We start from the raw sequence: 12,820 nt of genomic DNA on the forward strand, positions 1-12,820 counted from the left end.
GCTACATAAACACATTTCAACTTAGAAACAAATCCTTTGGGTCATATTACACACACATCAGGCCACATCAGCCAGAACAGACATTTACCATTTTGCTTTTAAAATAAAAAATATATATTAATGTTTGTGTTTTTGGACCATTGACCATGTCACTTTTGGGCAGAAAGCTGGCATTTAAAGGGTTAACAATGTTAAAAAGTTATAATATTTTTATATGTGTGAAAAGAGAACAGTCAGACCTTAAAAAATAAAAAATAAAAACGTCATTGAGTTATAGCACTTTAAAGTTGCAAGCACATTTTTGTGTCGAAGCTCCCTTAAAGCAATAGGCCACCGTTTTTACATACTGAGATATGTTTGGCATCCGCACAGTAAAGTGAAGATTACTGTGCGGATTTCTAACTACTCCTGGTATTATTACGCCGTACAATATAGTTCCCCCTTTTATCCGCTTAGAAAATCCACATTGTTTAATTTTGTGTAATTATACTTTGTAGTGGAACACTTCACGTAACCATGTTTAAATAGGGAAAACGTGGAAGAGCTTGGTAGCTTCTATCTTGACCTGTTTTGGAGCTATAGAGGAGAGAGGGAGAGGCTAAATGCTAACGCCGTCTGCGCTGTGTTTACGTGACTGAGGACACGGGTGAAGATCAGACAGGTCCTAAAGAACTCGTCAAAGCTCAGGTAAGAACATATCTCAGTATGTAAAAACGGTGGCCTGTTCCTTTAAAGAGGGGGTATTCTGCTTTTTTCAGTCCCATAGCACCAGTCTATATCACACTACAATGATGACAAACCTTCTGTTGGTCTGTAAATGCAGTAAATTAGAATAACTGCCTTGTATAAAATGTCTCTCTCAAAATGGCTGTAGTGAATGTCTTGAAATCGGCCTCTGTCTCTTTAAGAACCTCTGAGCCTTTAGACACGCCCCCTCCACACGCTGTCTGTGGCATCAGTGGGGAGGGGGTTCTGCTGAGGAGCAGTGGTTGGTTACTCGGCTGGTGACGAAAGCTCGGAGGCGTCTCCAGGAGGTGGGGGCGTTCCTAGGAGGACTCAGGCAAACCTGTCCCTAAAATGGCCGCCATCAGAGTTTTTACAGATTACTCAAAAATACGTGAATGTGCCAAGGCAACACTTCAGCCATGTTTTTAATGAGGGAATGACAGAATAAGAGTTAAGAGTATTTTATTAATGTCATAATTCTCAAATCTGAGGGACCAGAATATACATGCTAGTATACATCAGGTAACCCCTGAACTGGGCTATTTAAACTGACATGCACTGGTGCAGACAAACAAAGCGCAGCAGTGAACACAGCCTTAAGGCCAACCTACACCGGAACATGTTGAAGAGCGAAGTGTGAGTCTATCAAGACACAGAGGAGCGCGTGTGTTAAGCCAATTCAAATAATCTTTAATCCTCCAAACATTAACACAACACGTCAATGAGGCGCAATGATCAAACGTGGCTTTCAGTGGAGTTCAGACAGTATTTTTGCCTTTCCTAGTTCCTTGTGCTGCGTTGTTCTCGTGTTTTTAAATTGGGTTATGCCATTTGATGTTTTTCTTTGTCTTATTTTTATGTGTCAGTGTTGTTGTAAAGTTCTGACTGATTCTCTGCCGCAGCTCTCGTCCCTCCCATCAGAATTTACAGCGCCCCCTGTTTGTCACCCAGCAGACCGTGGTCCGTGTTCACTGCTCCTTCAGAAAATAATGGAGATGACTCGTCGGCCGTGCGTCAGATCGTCTTGGTGTTCGCTGGCCTTAATTCAACGCAGTAAAAGCAAAGCAGAAAAAAATAGGAATGAGAGTAAAATGACAGAAAACATACTTTTTGGTGCTTTGCTTATGAGGTTTTGCTGCAGTGTAAAAGAGAACACAAGATTAAGAACAACACATTTTGGCTAAAATCATCCTGTATCAGTCTGATAAAGAATAAGTAATGAAATACCTAAACTCCTATAAATCAAACCATCTTTTCCACTGTTCTAATTAATTTACCTGAATGTTTTAACCTCTTAACTCCCGCCTGAACCGAGAGGATTTTTTCCTCACGTCATCAGATAATTTTTGGTTGGGTATTCAACTCATTTTTGCAACTTTTTTTTTTTCCATTTTTCTGTCAATTTTTTATCACATTTTTTTGTGATTTTTTTGTCAATTTTTTTGTCCATTTTTTGTAATTTTTTTGTCACATTTTGTCACATTTTTGTCACATTTTTGTCACATTTTGTCACATTTTTGTCACATTTTGTCATATTTTTCATACATTTTTCATCCAATTTTTGTGATTTTTTTGTCACATTTTTGTCACATTTTGTCACATTTTTGTCACATTTTGTCATATTTTTCATACATTTTTCATCCAATTTTTGTAATTTTTTGTTACATTTTGGTCGATTTTTTTGTCAATTTTTTATCACATTTTTTTGTCATTTTTTGTCAAATTTTTTGTCACATTTTGTCACATTTTTGTCATTTAAAAAAAAAAAAATTCATCCATTTTTTATCAATTTTTTTTCATTTTTTATCAATTTTTTTTCATTTTTTGGTCAATTTTTTATCACTTTTTTTCTTCATTTTTTTTCATTTTTTGTAAAAATTTTTGTCAATGTTTTGTAATTTTTTTGTCATATTTTGGTCATTTTTTCATTTTTCATTTCAATTTCTTGTGACATTTTTGCCACTTTTTCAAACATTTTTCGTCACTTTTTTATTAATGTTTTCTCCCTTTTTTGTCACATTTCCATCATTGTTTTTGTCTCAGTTTTGTCGCTATTTTCTCACCTTTTTCCCAGAAGCTTTTGGATTGGGGTAAAGCCAAACTGGAGAAAATGTTCTCGGTTCAGGTGGGAGTTAAGGGGTTAAACTCTCCGCTGTTTGTGTGTGGATATTTGAAACACCTGTGCACAGTCATATGCAAATTGCCTGCGATCGTGTGACACCGTCATGAACCCAGCTACATATTTTTTGACAAACATTAACTATTAAAGTTAATAATCCAGTTGGTTTGATTGATTCGACCTGTCATTAGTTTACCTGGGCGTTTTAGGTCTCTGTTGTTTGAAGATAAGAATTCCTTTTTATCGCATATGCATTTCCACATTCACACCAACCTGTTACGGTAGTTAATAATAATTATTAAATTGGGGGGCACGCTGGCGCAGCGGTTAGCGCTCACGCCTCACAGCTAGAAGGTCCCGGGTTCAATTCCCACCTGGACGGGGCCTTTCTGTGTGGAGTTTGCATGTTCTCCCCGTGTCTGCGTAGGTTTCCCCTACCACTAAAAACATGTACAATAGATTCCCCTCTGGACCCAGGACTCCCCTGAAAAAGAGATTCTTTATCTCCGTGGGACTATCCTGGTTAACCCCTTAACTCCCGCCTGAACCGAGCACATTTTCTCCAGTTTGGCTTTACCCCAATCCAAAAGCTTCTGGGAAAAAGCTGTGAAAATAGCAACAAAAAATTGACGAAAAAATGTCAAAAATTTGATTAAAAAATAACAAAAAAAATTATAAAAAAAATTAAAAAATGACAAAAATTTGATTAAAAATGGACAAAAAAAATGATTTAAAAAAATTGATGAAAAAATGACCAAAAATGTGACAAAAAAAGACAAAAAATGACAAAAATGTAACCAACAAATTACAAAAATGTGACAAAAAATGACAAAAAAGCTGCAAAAATGAGTTGAATACCCAACAAAAAAATTATGGAAAAAAAATGACCTGTTGACGTGAGGAAAAAGATCCTTTCGGTTCAGGCGGGAGTTAAGAGGTTAAATAAAAGGTCGAATTAGCAGATGTGCGATAAGTTGGCTTTTAATTGTAGGGTGGCGCATGAATTTAGCTCATGACATCACAGCTAGCCAAATCAGTCAATAAATATCAAGATGATTGTTGTGAAATGTGTGTATCTCAAAAGAGCCGTCCACCATTTGGCCTGAACGCATTTGCAGATATTGTACTTTCCACACCGCTGCCATTGCATTAAATTGACCTTGTTGCCAACTATTAAAACATGTTTAGCAGCTATTGTATTTGGACCTTATCCTTCCTCCAGAGAACTTTAGGCACAGGCCACAATTCCAGCTATTCTGCTTGTACATGTCAGTGACTATAAATGGTACAAAAAATTTAAAAAATGAAGTTGAATAAAATAAATACATATCTTATATACAGTGAAGGTTAATTATATCACAAATTTAACAGAAAATATGTTCAAATAACGTTCTTTTGGCTTGTGAAAACCCAAAATGGCTGTAATAATAATCATAAAAATAAGACAAGCCGCAATGAGATGTAGTGGACCACCATTTTATAAATCTCTCATCGTCTCAGTTGCTTAAGCTAAAATGGCCGCACTGTGATGTCATTAGAAAGCCGACGTGTAACTGTGTATGATGTATAATTGTGCAAAAGGAAATGATGAGGTGAAAGTCAAGTTAAGATCATCCGAAACAGCAAATGGACGAACTATAATTCTATTTAGCTTGACCTCAAATCACTGAGAGAACTCGGTAGCGTTTTCAAAACTCATCATCAATCACCAAACATAATCTCAACAAACAAACAAATAAACAAACTCAGGGACTCACCTTGTCATCGTTGCAAATATCAGACTCAGATTCCGTGCTGTCCATTGGGTCCTGAAAGATACAAAGAGTGTTAATGCAGTGGTTCCCAACCTGGGGCCTGGGTCTGCACATGTTTTTTCCCAGGCGACTCTCAGGTAACGGCAGATCCGTTCATCAGCTTTGCATGATCAGAAAACAGTTATTGGAACAAAAGGATCTGGCAGGATCTGTCCAGTAACACATTATTTTACATTACTTTGCAGGTCAAACCTTACACAGTACATTACATGACAACTGTATACATTATAATAAGTATTCATTTCAGGTTTTTACAATTACAGCACACTACAAAAAGTAAATATCAAGCATTGGCTTAAATGACTTGAATTGAGGAAATGCCTGCTGTTTTTGTCGGTTTTCACTCATTTAGACACTTTTCCTGATCGGACAGAGTTTACTTTGCTTGTTTGAGGACATTTCAGACCAGTTCTAGGGTAAATCTCACTTGAAATAAGAAAGTAAAATTGCCAATGAGATGAGACCAATTTTCTTTCCCCATTGGCAAAGAAAATGGCCTGAAATAAGGACGAAATGTATCGAAACGAGTCAGAAACATCTCAGAACAAGTGAAATAATACAGGACAAATGCCCAACAACTTCTTAACCAGTCAAAACAACTAAAATGTGGATTATTATGCTCAAAGTGAGATGTTTATACTGATCTAGTTCATTACTTTTTGCAGTGCAGTATTCTATTCATTGAAAACAAGAGCATTCAAATCCCCTTTATTAACATTTTTTGTCTAACTTTTTAATGTTACCAAGACGAGAAGAATCACTCAGCTTCGATTTATTCTTAAACTGATAAACAAAAATCTGGTTCTGCCGTGGAAAATACAAACTATTAAATATTATTGTCCCCGTTATTGCAGAAGAACACAATCCCACGGCTGGGGTTAGTTGGGTTTGACAGTCACAAATGGCATAGAGAAAGGTCTGACCTACCTGCAGCCGCTCTCTCTGTGAGTGACTGAAGACGGAGGAGACGACTCTCTATGAGGAAACTCCTCCCTCAGAGGAGTCATCACGGTGGGAGCAGAACAGTGTCTGAACGCTTTTGTGCTGTGAAAAAAACAATAAAAAACATACATGTTGCTCCACATTCAAGCAGTAAAGCAGCTTAAAGTCAGTTATTCAGCGCCTGAACAACTGAGTGAAATGAGAGAGCAGATGATTATTATTGTCAGTCTGCTTTCATCAGTGTGGTTTGTTGTTTTTTACACCTGACAGGTTCCACTGCTCACTTCCTACAGTCCTCCTCAGAGTCATGTGATGTTGCAGAGTTTTTAGCTGATATTGGTCCACTTTTCCCTGCGTGTGGACAATAGCGCCATCTGCTGTCCGACTTGTACATCGTTTCTACATGTGCCACTTTGTTTTCAATGAAAAGGCTGAGGCCACTTCGCTCCTCAGTCCTCCACAGACCCACAGGTGAAGAAGGAAGTCAAGGACATTCTGGATTAAACAGAAACTCATACTTCTGCTATTTGTTTGAATCCCATTGTTTTAGCCACATGAATATTCATAATACATTGGATTACTTCTTGTAGTGGTTTGTTGCTTTGAGACTTGGCTGTGATTGGCTGAAACAAGGCTGTGTTTGATCTAATCAGCCGATCACTAAAAGTCTGTCCTCGTCTCTAGCAATTTAAATATGACCAATTATAGTTTTAATGTTATGTGCACTGTGATATCTATCTGGTAAGTAATAGAGAGTATAATAATATAAGAATCACATGTTTTTTGAACAAATAAAGCTTAAAACTGCAGGGTTAGCAGGTTCTATTCACTTAAATAAGAAGAACAGGATTTGCAGAGCCCGTAGTTTTACAGTTTTGATAGTTTCTTACTTGTAAAGTGAAAGAGGAAATGTATATGCTGTTACAGGCCTCAGCAATGGCAATGGTCACTTTATTTGCAACTTTATTTTTTGATTTTTTTTGACAATTCCACTGACGTGTAATAACCATAAATTCTATACAACAACAACAACAACAACAACAACAAAAGGCGCAAGTCAGAAGTGCTACCTTAAATTCATGAGTGTGTGTGTGTGTGTGTGTGTGTGTGTGTCTGTGTGTGTGTGTGTGTGTGTGTGTGTGTGTGTGTGTGTGTGTGTGTGTGTGTGTGTGTGTGTGTGTGTGTGTGTGTGCCTGTATGAAATGCTAAGTGCGACTTGGATATGTTTATAGGGGAAACACAAGAGAAGGAGAGTCCGGCAGCATCGAAAGGAGCAGAAAAATACTACTACTAATAATAATAGTAATAGTCATACAACTAGAATAAAGGAAAGTAAAATCAATCAAATAGAAGACATTTCTTTCCAATTATACAATGCTTAGAATTTTATTTTATTCATTATTATCATTTTTACTTATATAAGTTCAATACCCTTTTGAAGTGGATGTAAGACCAGGGGCTTAAACTCTGCTGCTGCCCGACCCTGGGGGGGCGACTCCTCCATCACCTCAGAGCAACCCACTGACCAGATGAGGAGAGGGTCTGCTCACTTGATCGAGTAGTGTTTTTACCTGGCTAATATCCACCTCTATATTTATCGTTCATTTTATTTTTATCAGTTTATTTGTAATGCACTTTAAAACAACTGAGTTGACCAAAGTGCTTCAAAGGTCAAACATTAGATAAAATACAATACGAAAGGTGCATCAAATACAAATGAATAAAATCTGATAAAATGTCAGGCTGTGTTAAAAACCAAAATGAACAAGTGCGTTTTAAGAACAGATTTAAAAACAGGCACAGAAGAAGCCTGTCTAATGTGCAAGGGCAGCTCATTCCATCATTTTGATGCAGCCACCGCAAAAACACTGTCCTCTCTGAGCTTTTGTTTTGTCTTTGGGACGCTGAGGAGGAGCTGATCAGCCGACCTGAGAGACCAAGTACGGGTGTAGGAGCTCAGAGAGTGGGGCGACATCATTAAGACATTTAAAAACAAGTAGAAGCAGTTTAAAATGGATCCTAAAGTGCACAGGCAGTCAGTGAAGTGAGGAGAAAATGAGGGTGATATGCTCAAATTTGCAGGCCTCAGCACTCCAGATAGACCAGAATAGCACTACCTGCAGAGTTGATGAAGGACTTTCCTGCTCCAACAGGTCCACACAGCAGCACACGCACGTGGGAAGCTCCAACTGGTTTGTAATTTCTCACCTATTTCTCAAGTTCATCCTTTGACCTGATTAAAAAGAGACATAAGAATCTCAAAATGGGCACATGGTGAGAGTTTGGATTTATAACCCAGTCTTTGGAACAAATCTCAGCCCCTTTTGCCTGGACAAGTCCTTGTGCTCTTTCTCCTCTGTCCTGGTGTTGTTTTACTGTCATGTCGTTAGAAAGTCACTGTGGTTGTGCGTTTGCCAGGCCACCAGGAGGCAGCAGATGAGAGGACATTTGCATCTCAAGTTGGTTTTGCAGTTTGAAGTGTGAATAAACGTGAAAGACAAAGATGTTGCAACAGTTTCAACATTGAACGGTACAAAGTAATGGTAAATTGGTTAATATATAGATACAGACGGCATCTCTGGAATCGCCCATATATGGTCATTTTTGAAAACAGTTAAGGGGGGAAAACAATTTTGAAAAAATGTAAATTTTCTCTAATTATTCAAAAACTACTTTAACAAACGCTGAAATATGAATATAGTTTCTACTAAATAATGATACAAAGACATGGGGAGGTGCAAAGTGGTTCAACAGCCCATAAATACATAAATAATGGAGAATGCTAACTTGATGCTACATGTTAGCATCGAGCTAATGCTAACGGTTAGCTAGCGCTTGCTACAACTGCCGTTTTTTCACTTATACTGCACAATCTGCTGTGAGAAAATATCCATATGGGCCTGATTTACACTTGACTTTATTTGTATGTGATAAATAAGTTCATATTCCTCCAGAAAATGTCAAAAAAGAGTGGAAAATTGTGTTTCTCTAAAGATTCTATTTTCCCCCTCAGTGAAGCCACGCCCCCTTCTATGACGAGATGCGTCTGTATCAATGTCTAAGTAGATTTGTAAATGGATGAAATGTCTTTATTTACCATCTTCCTTTCATTATGCTTTATATGAGTAGCACCGTGTGTGTCCAGTGGAGGGCGCTGCAGGCTCTGCTGTAACAGGAGAGCACAGTAAGGCACTAAATGTGATAAAAAATCATGACTGAATTGACAAAGTATCGCTACTCTGAGAAAAAAAACAAAAAAAAAAACAGAAAACTTTTTTTCTTTCTCATGAATTGTTCTGTGTTGAAACAGTTTAGTCCAGTCCAAATGCAGCCCTCAGACCAATTTATAGTGGCCCTTAATGTTCTTTACTGTAATTTTAATAGTTCCACACAATTAAAACCTGACCGAACAGTCATTATGGTTCCAAATCTAAATAAAAGTGTGGGGAACGGTTTAAACCATCGATCCGTGGCCTTCCGTTCTGCACACATGTCAGTATGCGGCTCTTAGTAAAAGAAGTTTGGACACCCCTGGTTTAGTCACAATATTTCTACAGTTATTGAATATCACAGTTTTTGTTAGACAAGTTAGAAAGGAGTGTTTTGAACAAAATAGAATCATGCTCTGCTCTAATAAGACTAAATTTACCCTTTGGCCATTTGTGTTAATCAAGGTCAAACCTGGTTGTGTTTGATGACCTGCATTCTCAGGTGATGAGGGAGAGATATGGCAAAATCAGATCACTGTGAACACGAGGCCGACAAACCAGACTGTTTTGTTACGGGTGCGGTGGTTACAAAAGTCTTTCCAGAACCGTCAGAAGGAAACAGAAAGTATTTGGTTCTGTTTGTCGTTGCCAATGATAATAATCTGATGTTTCTCACGTCAGGCCATTAGTGTTGATGCCAAAGTGTTGAAAGAGAAACAAAACACACAGTACTTTTACACCTATCACGTCTTCACCAAAGCAGGTCTAACCCAACCTTAATAAGATAAAACAGACCAAAATGTGATGTGTTTAAGCCCAGTGTAACCCATGTCTAAATTAATTAACTCTCCCCTCTGCGCTCATTATCGTTTGGAAGAATGTGCATGTTTCGGTTTGATGAGGTAGACCAGAAGAAACCATCTCAAGGCTTTAAAATTGTGTTGTACAGTTGTATAATGACCAATAAAGCACCTTAACTTTAAACTCGAAGCGGCCTCATAACAGTCAATAAAAGTCAGTAAAAAAAATCTAGCTCTGCCAGTTTGGTCAGACTCATCGCACGCAATGAGGGTGTGAGGCACAGAAAGGCTTTATAACAATCACAATAAAAATAGAAATAGAAAGAATAAATTCTTTCGCTTTTGTGATCCACCTCTAACTGGAAAGGCTATGTGAACCAGTCCTACTTGTTCAGTTCAACAGCAATAACACTCCAATATCAGAAAAGGATTGTACAGTTTCGATCCAAATTCTATCCTTTAAAAGCTACAGGACAACTGAGATAAAATCTATTTCTAAATTCTGTTCTATACAAAGGCTATTCTTGTACCTGCTCAACCAAGGTTTCCGGCAACAGTCTGTCACAATGTACAACCTGCTCTCCAGTTTTCCTCTACCTCCCCCCCTCCCCTTTGTGTTTGTATGTCTCCACCTGCGTGGGCGTGGCAGCTCCTGGGTGCAGGATGGCACAGCTGGCTTCAATCTGCCAAATTAGAAGTACTACAACAAGCTGAGGTTTCCTGCAACACGCTGCCAGTTTGTTTGTTGACTTCACTCAGTCTGTATGGACCTGTTCGTTTTAATTTTTTGTATTTGTACTCTGTACTTACCTTCATTATCTTTTTTTTGTGTCCAGAAACCTTCCTGCAATACGCCTGCCTGCCTGCCCATGCTAACCTGCCCATCTGTCTAAGCATATATTATACGCATCTCTGTACTATACCAACTTACCTGCAAAGATGCTTAGCAGTTTATGTCCTCGTGTTCAGTCTTCTGGCTTGTCTCCGTCCATGTCTTGGTCCTGAGCTCACCTAGTCTTCCGGTCCCCTGCTGTGGATACTCTGAGTCTTACAAAAATAAACTGACGTCTAACTATTGGTCTGTTTGCTTTTGGGTCCTATTTTTCAGTCGTGACACAGTCGCCTTTCGGCCGGTTTGAAAAGCAAATGACAGGCACGGTAGCGCAGCGGTTAGCGCTCGTGCTTCACAGCTAGAAGGTCCCGGGTTCGATTCACACCGGGACGGGGCCTTTCTGTGTGGAGTTTACATGTTCTCCTTGTGTCTGTGTAGGTTTCCTCTACCACTAAAAATAACAATAGGCCATGATGAATGACAGTGTGATTGGGGGATGACGTTTTTGAGGCCTGAGTGAATGAAAAAAAAATGCTTTTCACATGACACAAGTCGCTCAAAGCTTCACACAGTTTTAGGGGATTTGTTCTTCCTTCACCCCACACACGGTGGTGGTAAAGTATGTGTGTAGCCAGAGTTTCCTCTGAGACTGACACAAGCGTGACTGCACACATCTGCATCAGTGATCCCTCTGGCCATCATATATATATATATATATATACACACACACACACACACACACACACACACACACGTTATAGTGGAAACCGGAGGAAACCTATGCAGACACTTTAAAATGTCCATTATGTTAAATGTCCTCATTCCTGTTTCCCAAACGCTTGTACCTCCAGTCAGTAGGCCACATATCCATCCATTTTCTTCCGCTTTATCCGGGGCCGGGTCGCGGGGGCAGCAGTCTCAGAAGACTTCCCGATCCACACACTCCTCCTCCAGCTGTTCTGACCCCGAGGCGACACCAGGCCAGCTCGGAGACATAGTCCCACCACCGTGTCCTGGGCCTTCCACGAGGCCTTGTCCCACTAGGACATGCCTGGAACACCTCCCGCGGGAGGCGACCAGGAGGCATCCATTCGGAACCTCAGTTGGCTCCTTTCGACGTGAAGGAGCAGCGACTCTGCTCCGAGCTCCTCCCGGGTAACTGAGCTCCTCACCCGATCTCGAAGGGTGCGCCCAGCCACCCTGCGAAGGAAACTCATTTCGGCCGCTTGTATTCGCGATCTTGTCCTTTCGGTCATTACCCAAATCTCATGACCATAGGTGAGGGAGGGAATGTAGATCGATCGGTAAATCGAGATCGAGCTGTATGACCGCAGTAGGCCACATAATGAACAGTTATTTATCCACCTCCACACGACTCCGTGGAGTGATCTGGACCATGCGCCTGAAGCAAACATGAGCGCTCTGTAGTAGCAGACGACATGGAAGATGTACAGGTAGACATAAGGACCGAACATCCACTAAAAGGAAAGGCTCACCGCCCACAGGAGAATAAGATAATTTGCACAGTACATAGTTGGTGATCTACATATACTCGACAATAAAGTATACAATAACATAATGCATTAACTGTCATCACATACCAATAGTTGGTGTCAGTATCTGCGCCACCAAAATGTGGCCAACCCAACGCACGTAGCCGGAGTCCAGGGACACCCCCATGCTAGAGACAATAACAACCCCTACTCACCGACGATTCCCCACAGCGCTGCCCAGTCACTGGCCTGGACGGCTTTACGCAATGACCCTAGTGCGCCTAATCGTCCTCTTAGCTCGGTCTCCAGTGTTGCGGCCATGATGGCGCAGCTACAACAGCGTGTGACGTCGGAGGGTCGAAGGTCAGGTGAGGGGACAAACGTAGGTAGTAACGCCCTTCTATAGGTGGGTTTGCAGGGCAGACAAACCGGTCCGGTTACATCCGTCATAAAGGTAAAAAAATAAAAATAAATTCAATGAAACTCATATTGTGTCTCAGGCTCTATGAATCACTGACCTCAATCTCAGACGCCTGTGATGATTAGTTTTCAGGTCCAGTCCAGTTAAGGGAAAAACTACTGCGGACATTCCACATTATTATGCAGATCATCATTTTCAAGCAATAAGGGAAAGAAAAAGGGTCTTTCTGCTGATGAAAAGTGTGAAATAGTTGAATGTCTTGGTCTAGGTATGAAAACCTTCGATATTTCATGAAATATTAAGCATAATCATCGAACTGATAAGAGATTTGTGGATGATTCAGACACACTCGGGTTTGTGCAGATAAAGGCACAATATGGACGGTTTCTGCCAGACAAACACATCAGATTAAGAGAACAGCTTCTACAAAGCAGCAGACAGGTATTTGAAGCTGCTGGTGCCTC

This window comes from Gobius niger (genome assembly GCF_951799975.1).
Source record: "Gobius niger genome assembly, chromosome: 1".
Lineage (NCBI taxonomy): Eukaryota > Metazoa > Chordata > Actinopteri > Gobiiformes > Gobiidae > Gobius > Gobius niger.